At 39.5% G+C, this 17,547-nt stretch overlaps 1 pseudogene; it reads left to right on the forward strand.

The window, feature by feature from the left end:
* The first annotated feature begins 3,499 nt into the window (after positions 1 to 3,499).
* Positions 3,500 to 14,587, forward strand: LOC125101110 (keratin, type II cytoskeletal 8-like; annotated as a pseudogene).
* Positions 14,588 to 17,547: the final 2,960 nt, after the last annotated feature.

Here is a 17,547-nt window from a genome sequence, read left to right on the forward strand (position 1 = left end):
GACATGACCACTAGTTGACTTGCTAGCTGGACCTGGGCAATCAGAGGCTCCTCACCACCCCACCCTTCTCCTTAGAATTTGGGTACCGCTGGACTTCCCTGCTCCCCGAAGCTGTCCCAGGGACGTAGCCTCAAGATGGTGAAGCAGTGTTGAGACTATCTGGATGGTATTTGTGACTGAACCCAGTTAAGACCACCTCAGAAACTTTTTAAAGATTCTGGTGGATGGGTGCGTAGGGATCTACTCTTCTCACAGCTCCCAAGACAAGCCTCGTATGTAAATTTCTTTGTTTGTTTCAACCTGGAGTGGTCTTTCTCTTTCTTTAGCTCTCCCTGGCCCTCTCCAGGGTCAGTTTCAGATTACAGCTGGGAAATTTCTGAAGAGTTTGTGAATCAACATTTGGTAAGCTGGCCAGCAGACCAAGGAAATGGGCCTTGGGAATGTGGGGGAGATCCTGAATTGGCCATTGGCCTCTGTGTGACCAGATGTGTGTGTGGACCACAATGTGAGTATGGGGATGCCCTGACGACACCGGCCCGTTCGATCTTCTTGTTGGAGGAAACTACACATAGCACCCTGCTGCAAAGGAGAGAAGTACATGGCTACCACAGTGGGCTGGCCTCTACAATGGGCACACCAGCAGCCACCCGTGCCTGACTAGAGGCTGAAGCTGGAGTTAGCAAACTGGAAGAAAAGCTGATGGTAGAGAAGGACCTGGAGGTGTCCATTACTGTGTTAGATTCAGGGCTGGCAGACAAGGTGAGAGAGCAGGATGACAAATTAGGTCAGAGATTAGTGTACAGTTTGCAAAGTTAGGAGGGCACATATGCCAGGGAGTAGGGTCATAGCTCTTGTGACTAAGCCTGACTGGTACACTAAGAAATGGATTCTCTGGGAAAGTGATGAGAGTGAAGAGGAGGATGTTGTGGTAATTAATAGTGAAATGGATGAAATGCCCCATGCTCTCCTACCCCAAATATATAAGGAAAACAAAAGCACTGCAATAGCAACCCCAGGCAGTGGGACACCCCCCGATTTAAGAAACATTCAGAATGAGAGACAATACTCCCACTGATTATTCAGATAGCTGCTAAGTTCCAGAACAAAGGCCAGAGGAAGTGTCCAGACTTGCTTAGGGCAGCTGTGGGATACTGGAGGTGATAGTATTTCTCTGACCAAGTGAGAGGCAGAGAAAATGAGAAACATCTCTACATACCCCACCCTCCGGCAGCACCTATGTGGTGCTTGGGGGATTCAACCTCCCTTATGGACTGGATTATTTTAGCCTGCTGTGGGGCTTGGTCCAATGAGGGGAATCTCCCTGAGCATGTGGGAGCCTGGAAACATATAGAGGAAGCAAAACACATTTTTAAGGAGCTGAGAATGAACCAGAATGTTTATACCTTTGTCTTCGAAGGCCCTGATTGGGCTGTATTTACAGCAAGAATGAGAACCAAGATTCTCCTATCAATCCCCAACAAGCAGTATGGGATGCTGGTATCCATACTGAGCCCAGTTGTGAGACAGACATTCACAATGCTGAGCGATCCATTGCTGATCTAGGCTATCCCAATCACCTGTAAAGGGTCTGGTAAAAATAACCCAGAAGAAAATGTGGTTTGACCTCATTGCTGTAGTGACCCCATGTGAAGAGATGACTAACAAACCAATACTGTGCTGGTTGAGTTGTGGCAAGCCTTAAAATCTGAAAAAAAGTTCAGATCTTCCCCATCTGCCTCTATCATCCCTAATGCCTCACATGCTCCAGCACAGGCCTCAGAGATATAGTCCTATTCAGGGTGGGTGCCTCCCACAGCCTGAGTATAGGATGCAGGTCAAGAGTGTCTCCAGGTGAGGGGCATTGGAGATGATCAGAGGCTTCATGTCAAGGTCTCTATTTACAGGTACTCCAGAAATAAACAAGGGTGAGAGCTCTGGTGGATCCTGGAGTTGAATGTAGTCTAATACACAGTAACCCTCAGAAGCTTTCTGGCCCCCTCAGTGCCACTGATGCTTACAGAAGACAAACAGTCACAGAGGAAAAACAGTTATGGTCAGGAGGGTCCTTTTGACACCAAAAATTGGGCATACACCCAATAATGTGTTTTTTATCTATGTAAGACCAGAGAACGTATTGGACATTGATATCCCACAAGGTCAAATTCTGCAAACCTCTATCAGTGAATTCCCCCTCTGGGGTAAGCAGTTAAAGTAGTGCTGAGGGGAAGCACCAACTGTGTAGAATGGTTACTGTCAAATAATACAAACTGCTTAGAGGATGTAAGAAGTCAGGGAAGCCATCCAAAAACTGTAACAGCCTGGTCTAGATGATAAAAAGCCAGATGGCTCATGGTGGATGACAGTGGATTACCAGGAACTAAGAAGGGGACAGAAACCCTACAACCCCAGAGAGTAACAGTTTCTAGCAGTGTGCATGATAGTCCTTTATGTAGAGCCTCTCACATATCGGCCTGTGCAGCAGCCAGTGGGCTGAGCTCAGAGAAGTGTGGCTAGTGACTCCTCATGAGTCTTGCCTATTAACCCTATATGCTGAGTTAGACTACTCTAAAAGGATTAGCCCTCAATTGGGCAATAGAAAGCCAAGGGGTAGATGATCATAAATAAACCCCTATGGGCAAAGTATGTGGAAAGACATTTGGGTCCATCCATAAGAAACTAAGGCAATTCTCACTTTTTCATGTCCCAGTGTATAAGAGAACTGGACACTCCCTGGTTTTAGGATGCTGATGTTTTAGCTCAAGTATGAGTGTATCTACTGACCCTGAAATAGGTATGGCAGATTGGATGCATAGAAACAGTGGCCACCACAGTGCCCATGTAAGATGGCATACTGCCAACAATGGATTGCTCTTGAGGCATAGTAATTTGGTTAGTGCAGTAACAGCATGTCTAGTGTGCTCTAAACAACACCCAAGACAATTGCCAAAAGAATCTGGGGCTATCCATTAGAGTTCCCAGCTGATGTGGGATTGGTAAATTAATTATATTGGCCCCTTGCCTCTGAGTGAGGTTTCTAAAGATGCCTTGGTTGTGGACACTAACATTAGACCTAACCCAAGTTTTCCCCTGCCATCATGCTAACTAGTCTGCTACCACTAGGGGGTTAGAGAAACTGACACTGGGTATGGATACCCTCATTGAACACAAAGTGATCAGGAATCACATTTTAAAAGCCATAATGTGCAAGACTAGGTAAAATAACATGCCATTGAATGGAAGTTCCATCTCCCCTATGACCCACAAGCAGCAGGGTTAGTGGAAAGGAAAAATGGAATATTAAAGCAGTAAATTAAATTGTTAACAGGTAAAACCACCTTGGCTGGGCAAATGAAAGTACTGTATCAGGCTTTAATACATTTGAATGACCAACCAGCAGGGCCCCTTTGCCCCTTATGCCAGCCTGGGGACCCTTGCTGAGGCACACAACACCATATAGGTGTGGAAGGCACAGAGAACAGCCATTGCCTCAGTTCTCATCATGGATCAACATGCTACTGAGAACACCGAAGTGTCACCACCCTTGGAAAAGGAATTATCGACTGGCATTTGCAATGGGATGTCCCACCAGGATGGATGGGTCACTTCTGACCCCTGGGTGAGGGGGAGCTAGTCTTCATTGGCATCTTGTTGTACTGCTGCCAGACAGACCTGTTGAAACACACTATGCTTGGAATGAAACATGCACCATCAAAAGAAAGGAGAAGATAGGGGTCCTGGTCTGGCATATCCGGCCTCCAGTCCAACTCTTCAGCCTGGCAGTTCTGCCTCCCTCGGCCTACAATGCTGGTATACACAGATGGGTCAAATTCCTAAATCTCCAGCCACATCACCATCTAAAGGTCAGGCCACAAGTGTAATTCTTGTAGAAGAGGAAGACCTCTGCATACAAGTTTCTATCACATTATCACATGTGTCTTTTCTGTCTTAGACATTTGCTGCTTCTGTTATAGTCTATCACCTGATGGAAATACCTTTCTGCAGTGGGTCCACTCATATTACTGATAAAATGATCTTTTGAACTTTTGGATATGGTGGCAACTGCTTCCATGCTCTAGCTCCTCAGGATTGCTATGGTGGGTATCGCCTCTCTAGGGAATGGACCAGAAGGCCCTTAAGTAGTATGTTAAAGAAAAATAAGTTAGGACTAGTACTCTTATTAGTTCATCTGGTTTATCAATACTGATCCAGAAAGCTGGCCTGTAGCACATAGTATTAATAACACAGGACATGGGTGTTCTTCCTCTGCCAGATAAACTATAAAGGCAGTCTATCAAATTGCTGACTAGAAAGGTCCTGGAAATACCACCATTGGAGCCATGGGTGGCTATGTTCAGGTTTGGGAATGACTTACTACATGTTATTGATATTTGGGCATCTGGGCATTCCTATGTTGAGAATAGAAAAATCACTCTGAACAGAATCAATCTAATTATACTGGAAACATGGGATGGATATCACTGTAGTCATACTGTCACATTAAGGGAGACTAACTGATTTGGCATTGACTGATTGCACTGCGCAGGTATTAATTTGGTAGCACTAAATGGAATCCAATGCTTGTGAGGCCCACAATGTGGTTTCCATCTGAGTGGTCAGACCATCACACCCTCGGTTTTTCCTTGTTGCAGAGATGAAATCTGCTCCACAGTAACAGCAATGGCTGTCCAAACTCTCTCTTTAAAGCCAGGTAGGCACATTCTGTCTTTCACTGGAATGATCATTTGGCCACCACCTTTGTTCCCTCCACTGGCTTAGAGGATGTTATAGCACATACAAAACCCTTACCAGATTTACTCATCAAGCTTTGAGTAATAGCCAACAAAGTCTGTCCTTAATGAAACACTGAAATGCCTCTAATGAGAAAAGCTGTCCCCCAAAACAGGATGGGTTCACAAGGTATCACATATGCCATCACCCTAACCTATTCATCCTTAATGAGTCTGCTAATTTATTATCTTTATTAAATCACATGAGGATACCTATGAATGTCATGACTGATCCAACACTCAGCCTGGGGAATTTAACAAATCAGTGGTTCAGATGTTAGATCTTGGTTGAAAAAGTTGTCACTAATTTTGGAAATCATTGTCTTAATCCATATTTTCCCTTACATGTGCCTCCAATGCAGCCAGATAGCCACTTCTATGCTAATAAATCCCCTTGCTGACTGCTCAAGATACATTTTGGAAAAGGGGGCATGTAGGATTATAAGAGCCAGTCATGAGGGATAGAGTGTTGAAGGAGATTGTGAAGAGGAAGTGACAGCCAGCTGACCCTTGAGCTGGGCCCAGGCAATTGGAGGCTCCTCATCACTGCCCCTATCCTTGGAATGTGGGTTCTGCTTGCCTTCCTTGCTCCCAGAAAAGTGCTCCAAGGATATAGCCTTGTGATAGTGTTGTGGTATTAAGGCCATATAGACAGTATACATGACTGAACTCAGTTAAGACTTCTATATACATTTTTAAGTTTGGAAAGCAGGTGCAGTGATCTATTTGTCTTGCTGCCATCCAAGATAAGCCTTGTTTTTAAGTTTTCTTGCTTGCTAAACTTGCAGCCTACCAACATGGAGTGGCCGCCTCTTTCTCCATCTCTTCCTCCTCTGAATACAGGGCCTATTTCCCATTACCTCCTAGGAGCTTTCAAATCAACAGTGTATCCTATGCTATTTTTCTAGATAGAAAAAAAAAAACAAAAAACAAAAACAAAACCATGAGAACAAAGACTTCTTACTCTGATACTGAATTATACAATAAAATACATCAAAACAAAGGGAGAATTATCCCTTCCTTGTGTAGTAGAATAGCTACTAGGAAGAATTTGATCCAGTCATCTGATCATGTGCTCATCCTTGAATGGTTCATAGAGGTGGGCAGTGGGGGCCAGGGTGTTGGCACCTTGATTGACAGTTTACCAGGAGAATAACCTGTTCAATGAATGTAAAAGTGCTCTAATAAATAGAGGGTGATTGATACATACACGGATGTGAGAGGGAAAAATGTTGGACAGCCAAATGATAATGGTGGTGTTTAGTCAAGTGACTTAATCTCCTTGTGTCAGAACCAATAGTCTATCTACATAGTTCTACAAGAATAGAGACTGTTGACCACCACCACCGTGAATGACTGAAATAGTACATTACCTTAATGAGTAAATACTACATTACAAGTTAGAAGAAGAATCATTTCACAGAGACAGAGCACTGGTGCCTCAGATAAGCACGCAAAGTACAATTCATGTTGTGTCTATTCTCTTTAATAATAGGGAAGAACCCAAAACGAATGCAGAGGTGGAGCCAGATAGGGATGGCAGGAGGGAGCAGTACCCAGAGTGTGACTGGAATAGAATTAATTGTTTCAAGGAAACGAAGATTAAGAATTCCACAACTCTATGAATGTAAATGAGTATATAGGTACATATTTTATGATAGAGTAACAGCTCAATTTTAACTGTAGAGAGAATAATTTAAATAGGAGAGTAAAAGAGTTACGTTTCCTCAGTATTTAAAGTGCTTTCTGAGTCACCAGGCAGCACTGCATTTTGTATTTCCTAGAGGACAGAGCATATACTTCATACAGGCTCTTTCACTCATGGGGTCGGTGGCAAAGTTAATATTCTGGGTTTAGACAGAAAGAGTCCAGAATAGTTTGATCAAATAGGATAAGAAGAGAGGGCCACGGGGCACCTGGGTGGCTGGGTGGGTTAAATCCTCTGCCTTCGGCTCGGGTCATGATCCTGGGGTCTTGGGATCGAGCCCCGAGTCGGGCTCTCTGCCCTGCAGGGAGCCTGCTTCCTCCCCCTCTCTCTCTGCCTGCCTCTCAGCCTACTTGTGATTTCTCTCTCTCTGTCAAATAAATAATAAAATCTTTAAAAAAAAAAAAAAAGAAGACAGAGCCACCTACTCAGTAACTCATTTGTCCCACCGAATTCTATATATATCTATATATCAATGTATATATATAGAGAGAGAGGTGATAGATAAATAAGTAGATAGAGGTATATATCTATATATATGGGAACATAGAGTTGAGGCCAACTTACTTTCCTTTGATATCAAATATCAAAAAGCATACTGTATGGAAAGTGGATAAAACACATTAAATAAGACATTCCTATGGCTTTTCATTTTAAGACTGCTTTTCTTTTGTTCTATTTGACCTTACATCTCATAGTCACAACATTGCCATGACCAGCAAATGGTCCTTTTTTATTGCTATAATCATTGAGGCTATACCATATGCTTTCTAACGGATGAACATGAAAAAAGTAAAACTAATCATTTAAATTAGTTTCAGGGATACTGTTCTTGGCATAGAACAGACTTCATGAATCTTTTGCAGCTATTTCAACTCGTAATGCACCAGCTTCTATAGACTTAACTCTCAACCTATCCTATATTTTCTTGACCTTGAACACTTATTAACATTTTATGATTCTGGAATAGTACTTACTCTATAATAACCACACTCTTTTATGATCTATTATAATAATAGATTATACAATTATTTTATAGGATAATATATTAAAATCCTCTGAATTTTTAAAAAGCTTTTGAGCACAATGTGAATAAGTCTAACAAGATAAAAGAAATGACCTAGTTACATTTGCTTAAACTTGGGCTTATCTCAACAAAAGGGATAGCTAACTCAGCAAAATCCATCACCAAAATGACCCCTCCTCTCTAGTCCTCCTGGATAGGCTATCCTCTATCTTCAGGCTGATAAGAGGAACCAGTATCTCTGTTTCTGTAAAGAAATCCTTCCCTCTTATCTCTATCCCAATAATTAACACACCAATATAACACAAACATTAACTTTCTTTTTGTTTTAAATATTTCATTGCAAAACAAACACCAGAGCCTCTTAACTACACTTAGCCATTTTATGTTACATACTGCCATTAATACTGAATTTCAGTCATCCCTATGAAATAAGCATAAATCTTAGAAGTCAAATAAGAATCTTTTTGGGTTTCGTGGTTTGGTTTCAGGAGAGTGAAATTAAGTAGGTTTGAAGCCGTCTTTGGAGAAAATGGAGCAATAAAGCTGTTAATCATGTTTGTGGCAAGCAGAAATGCAAAACCTCTAAAATTATCGGAAGACTTACATCTAAATGAACATAAAGATGAAATAGATAGAGGTGCATAAAATATTCCAGGGAGTTTTTACTATTATGTTCATTAGAGTTCCAGCTTAATGCATGCTTTATTGCCCAGAAATTCATTTCATTTGCATTTTAACTGGGTTTTAGTCAAGTTAATCCTTTTTCTTTCCTTGCTAAGAAACTATTCAGCAACTACAGCAAGATACTGAAAGAAGAGAAATTGAAATAGCCTACTTACACCAAAACTTAAATTTGTCAGAGTTCACTGAAGAAAAGAGGTGTCAGACCAAGTTCACTAGATGACATTATTTTAACACCAAGGAGTATCTTCTGTATTATGGAGTTTAGCTGTTAGATGAGAAGCAGTTATATTCATTTGTGCTAAAGATTTAATATCAAGGGAAATTTCATAAAAATCAACATCTCATTTTTACAGGAGCCAAAGTGATAGAGCAGTCACATATTTAGAAACATGCAATTAATTTTCATCACAAATTTCAATATGTAATACCATGCATCATTTAAACAGCTGTGTAAATAAATAACAGTTTAACTTGTATTTTGAAAGTGCAAGCAGTCAGTACAGTAATATGTTGGCCTAATAGAAAGAGAAAGTTATTTTTTCATCATGAATAAAAGTAAATTCATTTCCTAAACGCTAATGATTGTAAGGTCCACACAGTAATAAAATAGTTTGTCCACGTGACAGCATATTGAAAAACAAAATGATGAAAACCTTAGCAAAATCAGGGCAAACCAACATCTTGGCAAATCCCAAAGAAAAAAAAAATGGAAAAAAAAAAGGAAAATCAGTAACATGGGGACAAATAAAGTCTTCAGACAAAAGGGAACTTGCTTCATTATTTATTTTGAAATATTTAATCACATAAGATAAAATAGAATATTTTGCACATAACCATCCCATATCTGTTGAGAATCATCTCAAAGTTTTCTTTTCGTAAAATTTTCTTTTAAGGTTTTGCTATATCTCAAGGAAAGCTCAAAGTGTGTTTTCTCCATCATTAAAATTTGAGAGATAAAATGCCTGGCTTGTTCTGACTTTCATACCTTACTTACCTAAGCCATCATTTCAAATTTGGGATGCCTTTTGTAAAGCTTTTGACAGCAGATCATCTGTGTGGAAGGATTGCTGCTGTTAATTACTATATTTGAAAAAAGTTGTTTTTGTTTTGTTTTGTTTTTTTAAGATTTTTTTTTTTATTGATTTGACAGACAGAGATCGCAAGTAGGCCGAGAGGCAGGCAGAGGCGGTGGGGAAGCAGGATCCCCTCCGAGCAGAGAGCCTGATGCGGGGCCCAGGACCCTGGGATCATGACCTGAGCCAAAGGCAGAGGCTTTAACCCACTGAGCCACCCAAACCCCCTGAAAAATGTTTTTTAAGCTGTCAATCATTCCAACTATGCAATAAAGGTAGTTTGGTGGAAAACCCTACATTTGTTTCAGGCCTATTGTTGCCTGAAGAAAATGGAACAAAATGGTTTTGAATGATTAACTGATTGTTAAACAGAAACCCATGTTTTTCACCCTCTCCAACCCTCCTGATTTGTGCTAGATATAAAAATAAAGACTCTAAAAGAAAACAAAAAATAAAGACTCTAAAAAATAACAAAGCCATTCCCCTTTAAGAGTTAAATGATCTTCATGACCCAAAAGAATTCTAGTGCAATCCTGATCTTCCAGTAAAATAGAGTCCTTACTCTTAGTCCTAAACTCTATTCCTACTGAGAAGCTGGTGGAAGCAGCTATTTACCTAAGTGAAAGTATCACCAACTTAATTCATGGAAAGATAAACGTCCATAGATTAATAATTTAGAATTTATTTTAAAACTATGTTTATCTTTGTTGAAGTCTTTATGATACAGGAGTGAGTTCCACGTAAAATCTACAAAATCATCTTAGTATAGGTACATTATTAAGCTAATTGTCATAAAATTCTGATTTAAAAGACCTTAAAACCACATTACTTAACTTTAAGTTTTTTATATTTTTAAATTGTATCTATCTAATCTATTCATCTATTTATTGGATTAGCAATTTATATGAAGTTTGCATTCACTTTTATTTGCAAATGTTGCTTGACCCTTTAGCCTATTTTCTCACAACCTTCCACAAAATAAAAATGTATTAGCTAATATTATCCTCATATATTTTTTAATATGGGAAATTGAGATGAATTTATAAGATAAGCATACTTTTTATGAGATAAGAACAGAAACAGAGAGAGGCAGAGACAGAGAACGATGGTACAGAAATTAAGTCAGGAATAATAAAAGAGAATATAGGGGTGCCTGGGTGGCTCAGTGGGTTAAGCATCTGCCTTTGGCTCAGGTCATGATTCCAGGGGCCTGGGATGGAGCTCTGATTAGGGCTTATGCTCAATGGGGAATCTGTTCTCCCACTGCCCCTTCTCCCTTACCTCTTCTCCCTTCACCTCCCACCCCTACCACCCCAGCTCCTGCTCTCTCTCTCCCACTTGCTCTGTCTCTCTCAAGTGAAGAAAATCTTTAAAAAAAGAGAGAGAGAGGACATAAACAAATTGCACCAACATTTGAAAATGTGGATGTAATGGACACATATCTATTAAAGAAAAACTAAAAAACAGATGAAAAAAGAAATAGAAAACCTGAATGTGATAAGCCTATTACAATTAAAGAAATTGTATTAGTAATCAAACACACACATACAGCTTAGATGATCTTGCCACTGGGTTTTATCAACCATTTAAGGTGCAACTAATTCTGAAATTTTATAAATCATTCTAAATAGTTGAAAAAGAGAAATAAGCTCCTTGACATTTTATAAATGTAGCAAAAACTTTTATATCAGATACTAATAAAAAGCAGTTTGAAATAAGATAATTACAGTATAGTAACACTTATGAACAAATGTGAAACTAAACTCTAAAAATATTGAGAAAGTAAATCCAACAATGTACTTTAAGTATAGTACATTTTGGCACAGTTTGATTCAGTATCCGTTATGGTGGTTTTAACAACAACTACCTACCACTGTTATAACTGGTACAACTTGTGGATAAAGCTGTACACTTTAGGTTTTAACTTTTGGAAAAGATTTTTAAATATTTGCTCATCAATATTTGTGATAAATATTCTCATTCTCAAAATATTTATGTTAAAATTACCCAGTATAAGGAAATAGCATAGAAATAAAACATATTTATTTAAAAAAGACATGCTTGTATCTGTATCTATACATCAGTGTATTTGTATAAGAAAATATATGCATTAAATTTTCAATAATTTTATAGATTTTCATAACATTTAATAATCACTGCTGAACTTAATATACATTTCAGTGAGCATTATATATGGAATATAAAGTGAATCCCTTGAAAATAAAATCATTCTATAAAATTTGAGTTATAGTCAGGAAATTTCTAAGTTTTCTTTAAATCCTGTTTTCTGTTGAAAAAAAAACACCCTATAATAATTATCACTCAAAATATCATTCAGATAATGTTTACAAAAATGCTATTACTAAAATTAATGATTTATAGTAGCATATCAGAAAGAAAAATTAAATAAACTTCTAAAATTACAGCATAAATCTCAGTTTTTCAAGGAGAAGACATTATCCAAATTTGAGTTCAATAGAGATATTTCCAAGATCCATGGAAATGGGTCACCTTTATTGATATTTACACCATGTTAGTAAGAGGTAATTGGATTTATGAATACTAATATTATGCTCCTAGTTATAAACAGATGTGAACAAACACAGACATCTCCAAAGAAGGCCTGCCCTTACATTATTTATCACATAAGGAATTAAAACAGAGGTCTCATTTTCTTCGGGAAGGTAGATATTGCTAATATTAATCTGCATTCCTATTTCTGCCTCTCAGATCTAGCATTAAAATAAATGCTTCCTCACTTGGTAAAATGCATAAGAGGAGTCGGTGTTAATAAAAAATGGACACAAAGACTTGTGGGGAAACATGCCTTTCCAACGGGATACTACCACAAACATTTAGTGATTGCACCAATCTGTTTATAATTCAGCTTTTCTTTTTCTTTTGCAAAGAGATTGATGAATTTATTAGCAACTAGTTTTGCCAAATCAGCAACTGACATCACCATTGTTTTACGCATAAACTACTATTTTTAATAAAGATTTTATTTATTTATTTGAGAGAGAGAGAGGGAGAATGAGAGAGAGAGAGCATGAGAGGGGAGAGGTTAGAAGGAGAAGCAGACTCCCTGCCAAGCAGGGAGCCGGATGCAGGATTCAATCCTGGGACTCTAGGATCATGACCTGAGCCAAAGGCAGTTGCTTTAACCAACTGAGCCACCCAGGCACCCCACATATAAACTACTTTTAAAAATTTTGGTACATGGTGCCTGGGTGGCTCAGTGGGTTAAGCCTCTGCCTTCTGCTCATGTCATGATCTCAGGGTCCTGGGATCAAGCCCCGAATCAAGCTCTCTGCTCAGCAGGGAGCCTGCTCCCCCCGGCCCTCTCTGCTTGCCTCTCTGGCCACTTGTGATCTCTGTCTGTCATATAAATAAATAAAATCTTTAAAAAAAAATCTTGGTGCATATAGTGTTGTATTTTGTAGTCCGAGTCCTCTGAAAACTTTTACAAATAGATAAGTTACAGTACAAAGGATTGGAGAAATCAATGGTCACTCTGAACAAAATTTCAGAACATTAATATCAGACTTGATTTTATTGTTTTTAAATTTATAGGTGGTACTAGAACACCTAAAGCAATAAAGAACAGAAAAATATTTAAGAATGTGCTAACTGATGTGCAATATAATTATTCCAAGTCCAAAATTAACTATGTAAAGTTCAATTATAAAGGAATATATTTTAATTTTGATTTTAATTTTTACTAAATTAAAATAGAATCACATATAAGGTTGATATCTATTGTTTAAAGTTTCCAAGGTTGACCTAGAAGCAGCTTCTTGACTCTTTCTCAAACCTCTGTTAGTCTGAGCTTACTCGCCTCCACTCCAGCCTTCACCACATCCATCAGGGAAACCCCAAAATCCTATACGGTGCACACCTCCAACCCCATACTTTTGGTAGCTGCTTGTGCAGATACGCACCTGGGACCTACATCAGCTCCCTAGTCTTTTCCCACATGGCCAGGAGTGGCAGCTTCAGGGGTATCCTGGTCCCCAGCATTACATGATTGGGAGATATGGTGGGGCCAGGGGTATGGGGGGCATCACAACTATATCAGTGAACCAGAGACTTCTGAGCCCCCTTAAGCTGGAGGTGGACCCCAACATCCAGGCTGTGCATACCCAAGAGAAGGAGAAGATTAGACCCTCAACATCTTTGTCTCCTTCATCGACAAGCTGCAGTAACTGTAACAGCAGAACAAAATTCTGGAAACCAAGTGCAGCCTCCTTAGCAGCAGAAAACAACTCAGAGCAACATGGACAACATGCTCCAGAGCTCCACCAACAGCCTTTGGCTACAGCTAGACACACTTCACTGGCCAGGAGAAGCTGAAGCCAGAGGTGGAGCTTGGCAACTTGCAAGGGCTGGTGGAGGACGTCAAGAAAAGGAGGAGATCAAAGAGCATGCATACATGGAGAATGAATTTGTCCTCATCAAGAAGGATGTGGATGAAGCTTACATGAACCAGGTAGAACTCAAATCCCGCCTGGAAGGGCTGACCAATGAGTTCAGCTGAAGATATGTATATGAAGAGGAGATCTGTGAGATGCAGTCACAGATCTCAGGCACATCCATGGTGCTCTCCATGGACATGGACATGGACTGCAACATTGCAGATGTCAAGGACCAGTAGGAGGACCTCACCAACCTCAGCTGGTCTGAGATTGGGACCAAATACCAGATCAAGTACTCGAAGTTGCAGACATTGGCTAGGAAGCACCAGGATGAATTTTGTTGCACAAAGATAGAGATTTTTATATGAACCACAACATCAGCCAACTCCAGGATGAGGATGAGTACCTCAAAGGCCAGGGGGCTTCCTTGGAGGCAGCCATCGCTGATGCTGAGCTGGTAGACGGGTGTTAATGAAGCCAATGCCAAGCTGATCGAGACAGAGGCCACCCTGCAGCAAGCCAAGCATAACTCTGCAGAGAAACTGCACCAGTACCAGAAGCTTCTGAACATCACACTGGTCCTGAACATGGGGAGATTGGCTACTTACTCCAAGCCGCTGGAAAGGGAAGAAAGCCTGTTGGAGTCTGGGATGCAGAACATGAGTATTCATACTCAAGTCACCAGCAGCTACTCAGTGGGCTGAGCTCAGCTTATGGGGATCTCATGAGCCCTAGCCTCACCTATAACCTGAGCTCTTTCTAGTCCAGGTTCCTCTCTAGCAGAGGCTCCAGTTCCTTCAGCCCATGTCAGCTCCTCCCGGACTATGATTGTGAGGAAGATAGTCACCCACAAAGGGAAGCTTGTTTCTCAGTCGTCTGATGTCCTGTTCAAGTGAATCGTCGCTGTGGTCTCTCTCAGCCTCCCTGCCTCTGTAGATGCCATAGAGCCTCTGAGGGAAGGAGCTGTGCAGGGGAGAGTTGGGAACAGGAAACCCACCTGAGAGGCTCAGCCTCAGTGCTTAATCTACCCTTGGAGGAACTCTACTGCCTTGGCTATCCCTTCTTGCCCATGCCCACAGCTAAAAGCCAATTCAAATGTCTTTTCCCAAATAAAGCTTCAGATGGCTCTGCCAATATCATCCCCCCATATTTTCCCCCAAGGTTATTTTCCAAATTGAAACTGGAGCATGGTTCAGTATATCATGATATGCTTTTTGTAGCAAAATTGATTATGCATCAATTTTAAAAAGCACAATTTCCTTGGGTATAGTTTTTTTATTTTTAAAGACTTTATTTATTCATTTGACAGAGAAAGAAAAAGAGAGTACAAGCAGTCAGAGTAGCAGGCAGAGGGAGAGGGAGAAGCAGGCTCCCCGCTGAGCAAGGAGCCAGATGTGGGGCTGGATTCCAGGACCCTGGAATCATGAACTGAACCAAAGGCAGTCACTTAAGCAACTGAGCCACCCAGCCACCATAATACAGAGATATTTCTAAATTAATAGTTAATGATTTTTGAAAAGTAAAGTTCTTTTTTTTTTAAGATTTTATTTATTTATTTGACTGACAGAGATCATAAGTAGGCAGAGAGGCAGGCAGAGTAGAGAGGGGAGAAGCAAGCTCCCTGCTGAGCAGAGAGCCCAATGCGGGGCTCGATTCCAGGACCCTGGGATCATGACCCAAGCCGAAGGCAGAGGCTTTAACCCACTGAGCCACCCAGGTGCCCCTGAAAAGTAAAGTTCTTAATCCTAAGATTAAATCCTAAAACACTATTAAACCTAAAATGCTTCACACCATAATTAAATAGAAAAAAAGAATTGTGTGCTTGGATTAATTAAATACATTTAACCCTGATATTATAGTCATGAAAAAATAAGAGAAAAAAAAACTAAAAAAAAAAAAAAAAATATATATATATATATATATAACATGACTTTTCTCCTGAAGAACCTCATTCAATTTAAGTAATCCTGCAGATTCCTGTTATGGAACACTATGAAAGGTTTCAATTTAAGAAGAATGAAAGTTATATGTTTCTTGATGGGATTAAAAATGTTAAATCTCTTTCTATTGTATATTCAGAGAGAACGAATGACCAGTGATCAGGAAAGTAGAACTTCAGCTAGGAAATTAGTGTATATATCTCAACACAGTCCGTAGTTGATTCTTGGACAAAATTGCAGAATTGCTGATTTTAGCAGCCTTTGTTTGGGTGGGGGTTAAGGAGAGGAAAGTATACTGCAAAGCAAAATAGCTATTGCTTCAGACTGGTTTTGAATCTTGGTCATCACTTCCTTTTTATTATATACTTAATTCTGTCCCATCTCTGTGTAATAATGGTTGGGAAGTATAGTGAGAAAGCATGGTTTCTGTAGAAATTACACAGAAGATGCCAACATCCAGATATTATTTATTCCAATCATAGGTTATCTTATGATTTCTTGCATAAATAAATCAATTTCTCTAAACTTAGTAACCTAGAAATTAATATATATTTCAATCAGGGAATAGTTCCATCCCTGTCAGGATTGACCAGAAAAACTGTTATTATAACACAAAGTAAAATATAAAAACATGATAGCAAAAATAACAATATCTTAGAATTGGAATCATATTATCAACAAGACCTCACTCAGAAAACCATCTCAGGCTTTTGTCTGGGAGTATCATTGATATTTCTAGCTCTCGGGTTGTTGTTTTTTTTTAAGATTTTATTTATTGATTTGACAGACAGAGATCACAAGTAGGCAGAGAGACAGGCAGAGAGAGAGGGGGAAGCAGGTTCCCGCTGAGCAGAGAGCCCGATGTGGGGCTTAATCCCAGGACCCTGAGATCATGACCTGAGCTGTAGGCAAAGGCTTAACCCACTGAGCCACTCAGGCACCTCAGCTCTCCGTTTTCTGTGCACCTGTGGGGTCCATATTTCTCAGTCCCCTTGTAGTTAGTGGGGCACTTGCCCAGTACTCACCAATAGGCTGTAAATAAAAGTAATCTGTGTAATTTTTAGGAGGATTTATTTTGGAAAACATGTGACCATCTAAGTTCTCAGTGTCCTGTGCTGTCCAAAAGTCCATGTTTTGAGATGGAGGAACAATATGGTAGAAGCAGCTGAATTACTAGAAAAAAACTTACAAAAAAAGTTACCAAACTCAGACTGTACTTGCTATGAGGAAGAAATACACCTCTGTTGAATTAGGTCACTGATGCTTGCTTTTGCGATATTACCTGGTCTCTGGACTAACAAATTATTTATTTCAGCTTTAGGATTTATTTTGCACACTCCTGGGTCCTCAACTTTTTAATATTTAATATATCACAACAAGTATTAATTTTGTTACTAAAAGTATTCTGTGCAAAGTGTAAAGGACAATGTTTATGATGGAACACCCAGAACAAATTATGGTGATGACATGACATTGTTTTCAGGTGTGTGGTCATTCCAGTATTTACATGCTATAATATATTTCACAACCTTGAATAAAATATCCTTCTCTGTTCTTATATTTATTAGCATAGTTTCTGATGATTAATCGTAAAAGATTTCCATAATAGCAGCAGACTAATATGATGATTGTAATGATCCATAGTATAAAAATGTCACGGAATTTTCAATACATAAACTATCTAAAGGATCTTCCCATTATAGGTTTTGTATATATCAATCTCCTCTCCATGGTATTTGCTAAGTCTTGAAATATTATCATCCACTACTTGTAGCATATCTGCCTTCACGGGCAAGAGTGTTTTTATTCCTAGTACTCACTGTTGTCTCTAAAATACAGGGTCTCTTGATTTTTAGTCATTAGTGTACAAACATACAAATCTGATCTGACAGTAATAAGAAAGCCTCTGGCAATGT

Source organism: Lutra lutra, chromosome 5, assembly GCF_902655055.1.
Source record: "Lutra lutra chromosome 5, mLutLut1.2, whole genome shotgun sequence".
In the NCBI taxonomy this organism is placed as follows: domain Eukaryota; kingdom Metazoa; phylum Chordata; class Mammalia; order Carnivora; family Mustelidae; genus Lutra; species Lutra lutra.